General features: G+C 39.1%; 1 long non-coding RNA gene across 1 annotated transcript in view; it reads left to right on the forward strand.

Moving 5' to 3' along the window:
- Positions 1-13,366, forward strand: part of LOC307181605 — a 343,554-nt gene that overhangs the window by 313,378 nt on the left and 16,810 nt on the right. The window contains exon 4 of the long non-coding RNA XR_013826962.1: positions 5,985-6,148. This is a non-coding gene — a long non-coding RNA (uncharacterized lncRNA). The remainder of the gene's footprint in view (positions 1-5,984; positions 6,149-13,366) is intronic.

A 13,366-nucleotide genomic window follows, 5' to 3' on the forward strand; every position in this document is an offset into this window, starting at 1 on the left:
TGAAGCAACAGGGCATAGAATTAAGAATGTGAATTAAGAATGTGAGACAGACCTACAGGGTCCAAATCTAGATTCAACCACTTATTAGCTTATGTGGCTTTGATAATACTAGTACCGTGCCTCTAGGGTGTGTTACGTACTTATTTTTATTCTGATGATTTGATATGTGGGACCTTACTGGCACTGGAGACTTACCTTACTCCCAGGGCTAGCTAGTTCTGAGAGATAGTAAATGACTAGTCTGTGAGTATGGCTCTTACATGCAAACTACCCAATCCAAAGCCTACACCCTCTCCTACCTCCTCTATCAGGCTCTTACACTGCAAGCCAATACTTCCCTGCCTCAGTCACCCCAAGGCCAGGCATCAGGCAACTTGGGACAGCCCCTACACCCCAGAACTACCTGAAATCATTCCAACTAGCCAATCTTAAACCTTTTTATCATGCCTTGCTTGTTCCTCCCAATGGAAACCACAATAAAAGCTCTTCCCCACATTTTCCTTCTACTCTTTTTATATTCTGATTGATCCTGGTGCTTCTTTGTGTGGCCCTGCACAGTGTGACGAGTCCCCCTCTCTTGGGAACTGTGAGTAACAAACTGTCTTTTCAATGGCAGTCATCTCCTGGTCTGTTGGCCTCATCATACCTGAATAATAATAAAACCTGAATATTAAAACATAGGGGGGCTTCCCTGGTGGCGCAGTGGTTGAGTCCGCCTGCCGATGCAGGGGACGCAGGTTCGTGCCCCGGTCCGGGAAGATCCCACATGCCACGGAGCGGCTGGGCCCGTGAGCCATGGCCGCTGAGCCTGCACGTCCGGAGCCTGTGCTCCGCAACAGGAGAGGCCACAACAGTGAGAGGCCCACGTACCGCAAGAAAAAAACATAGGGAATGTTGGGAGGGCCAAGCAAGTTGATATTTGTAAATCACATAGATCATTGTCGGACACATAGTTGGTGCTATTTGAGCATCAGCTGCTATTGAGAGAAGTGATGGTGTATAGAGCATCTTTGTGTTCTCCCACAGTGTCTTGCACATAGTAAATTCTCAAAAAATGACTGACAAATGAATGCAGTTGTTCTTCTGCTGTCATCTCTACAAAGTCTTCATTAATGAAAAGCAGGAGCAAGTTCATGAATGGATTAGAAAACAGAATAATTAAGAGGAAAATAAGACTATAACTGAAGGAAAACATTAGCATTGATAATTTAAAGGGGAGTTTGAAAGGAAGCAAGGGAGCTGAAGAAAGCTGAAATCAGAGAAGTAGACTGCTATGAAGAGAAGAGATAAGGGCTCATGGGAAATAGGAGCTAAGGGATATGGAACATCAGAGAGGGATCCAAAAGAGGAAACTCAACAAGCAGGAAAATTAAATCCAAAATTATTATTGTTGCAACTTAATTACAAACTCCCTACTTAGGGTGTTCAGGTATAACTTGCCCATCTTCAGACTTTGATACTGACAAAAATGGGGGAATGAGAGTAGAGCTATTCAGTGCATGTGCTTGGGGCCAAAGTGAGAACTGTGTGAAATGATTCCATTTTCACTACATGAATTTTCACTTTTGAAAAATTAGACTTTTGCAGAAACTATGAATTTGATGAGAACTAAAATTGTGTCATTTCTACCACAGAACAGTAGGTTGTCATAGCACAGAAAATAAATACAAGTGGCAAAATTCCACATCAGTAATACATCCAGAACTCACTAATATTGCCCCTGGCAAAAAATTTACTGAGCTATATAATGGTTAAAGGAAAAAGAACTCTTGAGGGAAAATGACAGACTTTCACCTGTGAGAAGTCACCTGTCATGGCAGAGGGAAAGAAAAACTTAGAAACTTCCAGAAAAAAAATGCAAGTTGATTTTGTTAGGCGTATATCACATTTTTCTCACCAATGGTGAGAATTTTTTCTCACAGTTCTAGAAGAGAAAGCAAAGCTGAACTCAGCCAAAGTGTCCTGTATGAAAAAAAAAACACACACAAAAAAAACTGTGTCCATAAGCTTGGAAAAGCACAACGTTTCATTTTCAGTTTTTTTTTTAGGAAATATGACAAATACAAAAACAGAACAGATGTTATGTCTCTAAGCAACATCATCTTTGACACATCTTGAAACTTTGTGAAACCTGCTCTACTTTATTTCTAACTTTTATATCATAAATGGAGGAGGACGAAAATGTTTGGTTTTCATGTTCCCGTGAGCTGTTAGTTAATTCTTTGCTCTTTTTCTACCACACCACAAGCATATACTTGCGCTTAAGCTTTCTCAATCTATAATCAAAGGGTCGTTTAAGTGCAGTTACTCATTTAATTTAATTAAGTGCAGTTATTTAATTTAACTGTGTAGCATAATTATTATTTATAGATTGTGAAGAAATACCTAAAGAAAACTATGCCAGTGCTAAGCATATTCTGGTATGCTATAAATGTATTATCGTGTCACCTCTGTAACCCTTTAGGCAAAATTACTGTTTATTTTCAAAAATAAATTTATGAATCACCAAAAGAAAATATACACAGAAAATTTGAGTCCTTTACCTGGCACAACAAATCAATGCTACAGTCAACAGCTTTGTTCTTTATTTATTAAGATCTAACATACGATGGTGAAATTATTAGACAAAGTAATGAGTCTCTATCAATCTGTCTTTAATTTTATAAAACCCAACTTTACTCTGTCAACCTTGTCAATGCTACTGAATATTAATGGGAATAAAGTTAATTGCTGGGTGGAGAAAGGTCTTACTCAAAGTGAAAAGGAAGCACCTTGTTGAAATCTGTCATTTTTGACAAGCCATAATTTATTTCTATTTAGTGATATGTACCGACAGGTTTCAAACCTCACTCTTATCTTTACCACAAATCTAATTATTTTCATTCGGGATATTGTTGGATCCTAAGCCTTTGACCACTTTCATCATTTAGAAATAAATTATTTCATGAAAGGTAGTAACGCATTGTTAGTAGAAGGAATTTTGTCTAGAGTATAGGGAAGCAACTTCCTTCTGCAACCTCTAGAAGACATATAAATGTATTTATTTTATTTCAGTAACCAAGGAGAGGAAAGTAATGACTTTCATAACAAGAAAGGGTTATATGTGAACATAATAATGCTAGCATAGCTACATGCTAGTTAAACAATTTCATTCAGAGAAAATGAATGATGAATAATCACTTAAGGTTCATCCTGATTAGTTTGTCACCTGATTGGAAACACAACATTCGGTTGTGTTAAGAATCTTAAGAAGTTTCCATTAACTTTAAACAGTTATAAGTTTAAAACAATACATATATTACTTTAAATCAGTAGCCTGTCAAAAGTTATACCATTCTTCACTCAGTAGAGTTTAGGAAATAAATTAACCTTGAAAATAAGCAGTGGCCAGCTTATAAAGTTCTTATTTGAAAGGACCAAATTAAAATAAGGTGGTAAGATGAAAATGCATTTAATATTGTCCATTTCCCCTTCATATATCTTTGCAGTTGCTTCTTTATGAGAATCTGCCTTTATTGTTGGAAACTTTGAATTACATATTGTTAGCTGAAGGTTCATTGTGGTCCTTACACAAATAATAAAGAAAACACTAGAAAGAAGAGAAACAGCTAAGAGGAAAAGGGGTAGCTCAGTGGGGTCAACACAGGATTTTGTTTTTAGAAATTAGACTTTGTGGCCTGATGATTTTGGTAATGATTTAATAAATGAAACCCACCTGTCCTCATGACCGGGCCTCTGATAGTTGGCTGTAGATTCTTCATTATATTTGTCATCTACATCTAGTAACAATTCAGGAACCTGCTCTTTTCCCTTGGCTAAATGTAAGTGCCACATGTGACTGGCCAGCAGATTGGGTGGCATTTATGTTGTGGTTCTTAGTCATCCCAATTTTTCTCCACCACATCCCAGTCACAATGGGGAAAAATGAAAAGCAGCTGCTAACAGCCTCGCAACAGTTCTGTAATTACTTTCCTGGGCTGGCATTATATGATTTGACAATGGCCTGGGGATGTAACAAATAAGAAAAACCTTGTCATTCAATTTAAAAGGCTTCCTACCAGGCCAACACACTCCCCACTTCATCAGAATGACAGTACCCCACTCTGACACAGCCAGCGTGTTTAGTGCTGAGCGATGTAACTGCAGCCAGGTGGTGCCAAGCACAAACACCAACCTAAATAAATAGGTTGGTGCTTTCCTATTGACACTGCCATTGAATTCAAAGAGGAACCCTAACTTAGGCCAGAGATTCACATCTCAGGTCCAAAAAGCACCAACCTATTTATTCCAAGAAAAAATGCTAATATATTGGAGCATTTTAGTTAAAAGCAAAGATTTTTGCCAGAGATTTCAAGTTTCCTTGATGCTAACACATGCCATTTTCATAGCTTTGCACAATCAAGTTTCATCCTACCTTTCTGAGACAATATTAGGTACTGGATCAATTTGTCATGGTGGAATACATATAAAAATCAACCCCAATTATCAGTGCGATAAAACTATAAAGATTTTAGCCATCATTCACGTCGCTGTCCAGTGAAGAGTTTGGTGAATGGTCTTCCACCTTGTGATTCAGAGACTCAGCCTCCTTTCATCCGGTGATTCCATCATGTTCTAGGGCATCTGAATCCTCCACTGCATCCTCTCCTTCCGACCAGGGGACAAGGGAGAAGAAAATCACAAGGGAAACGTAAGGACTCAGCCTGGAAAGCGCAATCCTATTCTGTTGAATTTCTACCGTATTCTACTGTCCAGAACTACACTCATAACCTCCCTAAGACTCCCAGGGCTGAGAAGTGGAGTCCAGCTGTATACCAAGGAAGAGATAGTGTCACCCCTGCCATGCTGCATTGCACAATAAGGTGAAGGACCATTAATCATTGCAGCTTACAACCACTTTAAAGTAACCTATCCAAGACCAATAAATTGTTATGCCGCTTAGCATTACTGTGAAGCTCTTCTCCACTAGTGTCAGTGATGAGGTATATTTCTTGAAGGCAGTTTTTGGTGTTACACTAGTCATAATTATACCTTAATTGGTGAGATCACTAGAGGAAAAAGAAAAATTCTTTTTGCCTTCAGAAGCTATTGGTCTAGCCTTAAAAGTTAAAGCATTCATTCACTCAACAAGTATTCAGTGTTCTTGGTGCTTGAAATGCATCAGTGACCAAACAGACAAATTTTCTGTCCTCACGAACCTAATATTGTAAAGGAAGGAGATGATAAACAATAAACATAAGAAATATTGTATAAATAGATGGTAGTACAAAGTAATGAATACTTGGGGTGTGGATGGAGGTTGGGATATGCCTCATTGAGAAGGTAATAATTACTCAGACTTGAAGGAGTGAGGAATTAGAAATGCAAGTATCTGGAGAAGAGGCATTTTAAGCAGAAGGAAAAGTAGTTGCAAGGGCCTGAAGGCAAGGGCAAACCTGACACATTTGATGAATGTTAAGAGGGCAGTATGGCTGGTGTGAAGTTAGTGACAGAGAAAATAGAATGAGGTTCAAGTTTTCAAGAGGCCAATTCACATAGGGCTTTATGGGCCACTGTAAAGACATTGGCTTTTACCCTGCATGAGGTGAGGAGGCATTGGAGGATTTTGAGCAGAAGAGACATGTTATATTACTTAAATTCTAACAACTTTACTCTGGCTGCTATGTTGTCAATAAATTGTAGGAGGACAAGGGTAGAAGTGGGCCAGTTGGAAGAACATAAAAGTAATAATTTAGGTGAGAGATGATAGTGCATTTATAAGGATATATCAGTGGAGATGGAGAAAGTGGTAGAATTCTGATTATATCTTTTTTTCTTTCTTTTCTTTTTTTTTTGGCCAGGCTGCACGGCATGTGGCATCTTAGTTCCCTGACCAAGGATCAAACCCTCTCCCCCTGCCGTGGAAGCACAGAATCTTAACCACTGGACCACCAGGGAAGTCCTGATTCTGATTATATCTTGAATGTACTTTATATTTTGAACAGCAAATCTTTGTGGATTCCATATGGGGTGTGAGAAGAAGGAAGAAGTCAAGAAAGACTAAGATTTTTGGCACAAATGACTGAAAGAATGGAGTTGCCATCATCAGAGGTGGAGATGCTAAAAGCAGAGCAGGTTTGGTGGCAGGATGACTTCAGCTTTGGATGTGGTGAGTTCGAAATGTCTATTACACACTCAAGCATATTGAATTGGCAGTTAGTAATGTAGTCTGAAGTACAGGAGAGGGGTCTGGACCAGTGATATATATTTTGGAGCATTTAAGGCCAAGAGATTGGATGAGATGCCAAAAGTGTGTGCGTGTGTGTGTGTGTGTGTGTGTGTGTATGAAAAGAGATCCAAGGATGCTTTAGTATGCTCAAATATTAAGAAGTTGAAGAAGAATCACCAAAAAAGATGAGTAGAAGGAGCAACTAGTGAAGTGAAAGGAAATTGAGAAGAGTGTAGTGTCCTGGAAGGCAAGTGTGTCTACAAGACAAGAGTAGTCAACTGTGTCAAATGCTGTTGATCGGTCAAGAAAGATGAAGATTGAGACTTGAACGTTGGATTTAGCAATGTGGAAGCTATTGATAACCATGACCAGAACACTTTGAGTGGAGTGGTGGGGTGAGAGTCAGATTGGAGTGTGCAGGAGAGGACTTGGTGAAGGGAATATAGATGTCTTTCAAGGGGACAAAGGGGAAGAAAGGGAACAAAACCATTTGTGCAGGATCTGTCAGATAAAATAGACTCAAGAGTTCTTTTGAGATGTGCAAAATAATGGTATCTTTATGCATGTTGATGGGAATGATCCAGTTGAGAGTGAGAATAGGAAAGTCAGGGAGGGGGGATTTGCTGAAGTATAGGATTTAGGGTACAAAGTTACGGATAGGCTTTAGATAAGAGCATAGATAATATATATCTGGTAACAGTCAGGAATCCAAAAATGTTGGGGAAGATGTAGGAAAATCTTTGGAAATTCTCAGCAAAGTAGGAAGAAGAAACGATAGCACCAAAGAATAATCAAACAAAACTCAACACTATTGAAGAGTTCTAAATGAGATACTTCTAATACTTCAAATTTATGTAGGCTATTTTGGGAAAGACACCTTTCGAATTGATTAATATGGTGTAGCATCTGCACCATGAATATTTATGACCCAGGTCTCATGAATTCCATTTTCATGATTATCCTCATTTTTTCCATAGTACATGTGCTCCATTTCATTCAGGAGTGTCTTAACTGGGCTGTTGTAGATTGAATTGTGTCTCCCAGGAAGATTTGTTGAAGTTCTAACCCTTGGTACCTGTGAATATGATCATGTTTGGAAATGGGGTCTTTGCAGATGTATGGATGAAGTTATACTGGGTTAGAGCCTTAAATCCAATAACTAGTATCCCTATAAGGAGAAAGAGATTTGGACAGACACAGACATGCAGAGCAAAGACAACCATATGAAGACAAAAGCAGAAATTGGACTGATGTAGCTGAAAATCAAGGAACAACGAGAATTGCCAACTATGAGAAGCTAGGAAGAGGCAAGGAAGGATTTTTCCCTAGAGTCTTCAGAGGGAGCATGGCCCTGATAATATCTTGCTTTCAGACTTCTAGCTTCCAGAACTGTGAGAGAATACATTTCTATTGTTTTAAGTCACCCAGTTTGTGGTAATTTGTTACAGCAGCCCTAGGAAACTACATCAACCATGATCATTTCAGCCTCCATAATTTTGCTATGCTCTTTCGCTCACATGAAGTGCCTTCTCCTGTCCTCAATTTAATTCTTATGTATTTCCACGCATTAATTAAAATTATATATTGCAACCGTTTATGCTAAATGGTCTGTAACCAAAAATTGAGATCTGTAACAAAGGTGAGATGGAAAAGTTGAAAATAAAACAATATCTAGTATTTGCTATCAAAATAATTTCAGGAGCTCACCCCAATCAAATTCTGAGTGTATCTGCCTTAGAGAAAATCCAACAAAGTTTTAGCATTTGAAGAATAGAGAAAACTCACTTAGGAAGAGTGAGTTTTAGGAAGAAACCAGTTATATTGTAGATGTCAGTCATTGCCCTCATTCCCAGTCTATGCGCCTTCCTAAGGAGATCTCCACCCATGACCCCTGCTGAGAGGATCGCCATAGAATATCAGAAGTACTTCAATAAGCTTGACCCACTGGCCCGAGATTACTGATCCAAGATGGATGAATCAGACTCTTTCTTTTGAGAATTGCAAAATGAGCACTAAATGACTAAGTCTGTTGTGGAAGAAGAGCTGTAATGTCTGTAAAGACAGATAAAAGTCAGTTCATGCCAAACCAAAGCCATGTGGCCTTTTGTGGGAGTAGAGAGACCACGGGCAAACAAAGCTGGTTTATAAGAGGAAGAAGAATAATAAGATAAGGGGAGAAGCAGAGACCCACTGGCATGAACCCGCTTTAAAGCCAAGGTGGATAGCCTTGTCCTGACCTTTTGGATCCCATCCTATGAATCCTGGTGTTATTGTTTCCCATTCTTGAATTCTCGTGAGATTGTCTATCAATCCTGAAACCAAACTTCCCTATTGATCCCCCTTCAAATAAAACACCTACGCATTCTTGCAGAGAATAGGCTGACATGCTGTATTTTATGAGGGATATGTGTTTCTGGAAGCAGACATGGAGCTGAATTAGGACTATTGGGGGATGAAGATAGGTAACCCCAATCTTGAACAAAGGCAATAATCCTTTCTCTTAAAATGATCAGAAATCATGATATTTTTACGTCCATTGTTTTAGCCACCATTGCACACAATTATCGGTCAGGGCTACTAGGTCTCTATGCTCTTAGGATGCCATAATGTTATGGTGCCACTTATAATAACAAGGATATTGTGAATCCCCATTAATAATATGCTGACTGCTTTCTAATCTTTACCTTCCTTTATAGATCATTTAGTAGTCCTAGACCACTGGTAAGGTGGCTTAAACAACTGTAAAATTTGCATTTTGAAATCCATCATGATTCTCTTGTTTTGTTTATTTGGGACAGGTTCAACCCTGTCTCTTGCACCACTGTAGTCAGGCATATGTGTCAAAATTGTTCCCCAGAGCAGAAACTAAATGGTGGAAAAGGGTCCACTGTGGAATAAGGAATGCATGATTTGAAGGTAGAACTTTGGGCCATGGGGGAAGGAAGAAGTCAGCAAATCCTGTTCTCAAAAGCCAAATGTAAAACTGTACAAAATGGTCAAAGCAAATCCCCCAAGCATTTCTGAGCTTTAGAAATCAACGAAAGGCAAACAGTAAAGAGAGAACCATTTATTTATGAAAAGCTGCTAGAATTTAGGTAAAAACAGTGGGAGGCAGCGGCCTTGTTGCCTGAGGCTGCTTCCATCTCTCCTCCACCCCAGCTCAGTTGGCACACCAGTTAGACCAGGATAAGGCTGTCTGTGAAACCAGCAGCTTTGCTGCCAGAGGGAATGGAATTGGTCTGTAGCTGAAAGCAAAATCCCATGGCTGACAGGTGTTTTCAGTAAGAGCAGCAAACTTGGTAAGAAATGAATAGGCAAGCCTGCAGCTTTGCTAGCTTGAGAGTGCGGTCCTGCTTGTGATGGGTGGCAGGCTTACAGACTAGCCAGAAATTTGACAGGGAGATCCTGGAAGTGAGAGAGCTGTAGCAGGGCTATGTACATTCTCCACACATCCCCGACTGACTGGGGACTTTGTGAACACACAGAGGGACTCCAGAGAGCTGAGAGGAAAATAAAATCTGGAACAGACAAGAAAAAGTTGTCTGAACTTTGAATGTCTTCTTCAAATCACACACAGTTCCATTGGCAGAAGATAAGTTTTATGAGCACAAGGTGTTTGAGCACAATCTCTGACCACTAAGCTATGGCTTATTGGCTGGCCACTGAGCAATTCAGAGTGACCCCTAGGAAGCCAGGGTAACAAATAGAAATAAGAATTTAAAAAATCTTAGCAGAGACACTTGTGGTGGCACATTACAGAGGAGACAGCTTCTACAGAATAAGTTCAACGAAGCAATGTATAAAGAGAGAGAGAGAAAGAAAGGAAGTAGGGGGAGAGAGAGAAAGAAGGAGAGGGAGGGAAGGGGGAAAGAGAGAGAAAGAGAGAGAGAGAGAGAAGAACTCAATGAAGAAAATCAGGAAAACCAGGATCCAGAGCTACTACAATATACTACCTAAAATATCCAATGTTTAACAAAAAAACGTATGAGACATGCAAAAAAGCAGGTAAATGTGACACATACCCGGGGGAGAGGGGGGGAACACTAAATAGAAACTGACTTTGAGTGGGCTTTACAGTATTTTGGATCTACCAGATACAGACTTCAAAGCAGCTGTTAGTAATACGTTCAAAGATTGAAGGAAACCATGTACATGTAATATAAATATAAACGGTTAAAAGAAAATATGATGACAGTGATAAACCAGGAATCTCAATAAAGAAACAGACTATAAAAAAGAAACAAGTGGAAATTCTAGAGATGAAAAGTAAAATAACAAAAATAGAAAATTCACTAAAGGGGTTCAATAGCAGATGACAGGAGAAATAATCAGAAAACATGAAGACAGACCAATAGAAAAATCAAATAAACACATTTTTTGAAAGAAGAGAAAAATTATTCATTATGTACAGGAGAAACAATATGACTAATAATTAATTTCTCACCAGAAGCAATAGAGGCCAGAAGATAATGGAATGGTATAATCCAAGTGCTGAAAGAAATGGAAAACTACTGTCAACCTATATAATTCTATATCCAGAAATGCTCTAAAATTGATTCTGGTGATGGCTGCACAACTCTCTGACTATACTAAAAAAAACATTGAAATGTATACTTTAAATGGGTAAATTATGTGGTCTATAAATTATATCACAATAAAGCTGTTAAAAACAGACACAGAAAATTCTATCTACAGCAAAATTATCCTTCAAAAATGAAGGCAAAATAAAGATAATTCCTCAAAAATGTATACTGGAAGAATTCATTACTAGCGGATCTTCCTGACAAGATACACTAAATTTAGTTCTTTGGGCTGAAAGGAAATGGCACCTGAGAGTAACATGAATCCACAGGAAGAAAAAATACCATCAGAAATGGTAAATATGTGGGTAAATATAGGACCATGAAAAAAATTTATCCTTTTTTTTTTCAATTATTTCTTTAAAAGACGTAAGATTATATATAAAACAGAATGAAAGATGCCAGAGACACTCAATTTAAAATAGTACAATAGAGCATTCATTGACAGAAAGCGATGGAAACAGGGTGTGCTATACCCATTGCCTGAAAGCTTACATGGCAGTTTGCCTTAAAGTGCTTGTTGGGCTTCCCTGGTGGCACAGTGGTTGAGAGTCTGCCTGCCGATGCAGGGGACGCGGGTTCATGCCCCGGTCCAGGAGGATCCCACATGCCGCGGAGCAGCTGGGCCCATGAGCCATGGCCGCTGAGCCTGCGCGTCCGGAGCCTCTGCTCCGCAATGGGAAAGGCCACAGCAGTGAGAGGCCTGCGTACCACAAAAAAAAAAAAAAAAGTGCTTGTTAACTGAGAGAAAACAACACTCAGCAAATGAAAACACATACTATAAATTTTTATGTATATATCTATTTTATTTTATTTTATACAGCAGATTCTTATTAGTTATCCATCTTATACACATTAGTGTATATATGTCAATCCCAATCTCCCAATTCATCACACCACCACCACCCCCACCTCTTTCCCCCCTTGGTGTCCATATGTTTGTTCTCTACATCTGTGTCTCTATTGCTGCCCTGCAAACTGGTTCATCTGTACCATTTTTCTAGGTTCCACATATATGCGTTAATATACGATATTTGTTTTTCTCTTTCTGACTTACTTCACTCTGTATGACAGTCTCTAGATCCATTCACGTCTCTACAAATGACCCAGTTTATCTATTTGATGTGTATATAATTGTTTTATATGGTTGGCCCTCCATATCCACGGGTTCCACATCCTCGGGTTCAAGCAACCACAGACCAAAAATATTCGAGAAAAAATTTTATAAAATTCCAAAAAGCAAAACTTGAATTTGTGGGCAACTATTTATATAACTAACATTGTAGTTACAAACTATTTACATAGCATTTACATTGTATTAGGTATTAAAAGTAATCTAGAGATGATTTAATGTGTACAGGGGGATGTACTTAGGTTATATACGAATACTAGGCCATTTTATATAAGGGACTTGAGCATCCTTGGAATTTGGTATCCGCAGGAGTCCTGGAACCAATCCCACACAGATACCAAGGACGACTGTATTCCAGCTTTGGGAATTGGACTATCTGATTGATTTATCACCGGCCATTTTCTCATGGCAGGGTTCTCAAGGAATGGGACACAGGAAGGGAAAATATTGATGGGAGAAAATGCATGGGGAATGTTGGGAACATGAGTTCCTGCCAAAGCCCTCAAAATCTTATGTGTGGAAGGTAGTGGTGATGGTGGTGGTCATGGCGGCTAGGGGAGCGGCCGCAAATAACGAGATGGGAGCCCTAAAAACCTGTAGGAGTCTTCCGAAAGTAGGGACAAGCCAAAGAAAAACTCCTCATATTTTATAGTTTTGCCTTGGGATGACCTTATCAATAAAATGTGATGACAGTAACTGTAGTAGGCAGGTGAGTAAACAGTAAAAGCTCCGGTGGGGAGTTGCAACACCTTTTACCCCTCATGAATAGGTTCTTGCACTTTTTTCCCCTCTATGAAGTCAGTAGAATTGACCTATTCAGGGCTTTTCTAACTTTAACGAGTGTGATTTAGTCATACTGTTCTGAATTCTTATTCCTCTCCATACATCCTCCATCGCCTTGGGGAGAAGAAAAGAATGGAACCATTAAATAGGAAAGGGTTTATCCTTAACTACTTCTTCTATTCTTCTCTCATCATCAAAGAACTACACACCTCCCTGCCAAACAACAGGAACAAGAAGGAGTGGGTATGTGCCTTCCGGCCTTTCTGGATGTTAAAAGGGATGGATTGAGCAAAGATGGTTTTATAGCAATTATTTGCCTTTGTTTCTGAGTGTATGTATTTGTTTCCATAAAAGTTTTTTTTTCCCTCTGTGCTGTGAAAGTGTCGTAACAGCAGTCATTAACAATATCTACATGCTAAACAAATACCTAACTAATAGATAGTTAATAAGTATTTTTATTATTGAAAAGGTAGCCTTTCCTTTGCACCCCACTTTAATTTCCTACCCTAAGGCAGGTATGAAGTAGCAAACCAAAGGGGAGGGAGATGGGAGAGAACTAGAGGCCTACTCTGTTGAGGAGCACTATGCTATCACCAACGTGATTTAGAAATGCATGGTGATAAGAAGATGTAAGCAGATTTTTAGTTGGTTTTATTATGGTTT

Source organism: Stenella coeruleoalba, assembly GCF_951394435.1.
Source record: "Stenella coeruleoalba genome assembly, chromosome: 2".
Taxonomy (NCBI): domain Eukaryota; kingdom Metazoa; phylum Chordata; class Mammalia; order Artiodactyla; family Delphinidae; genus Stenella; species Stenella coeruleoalba.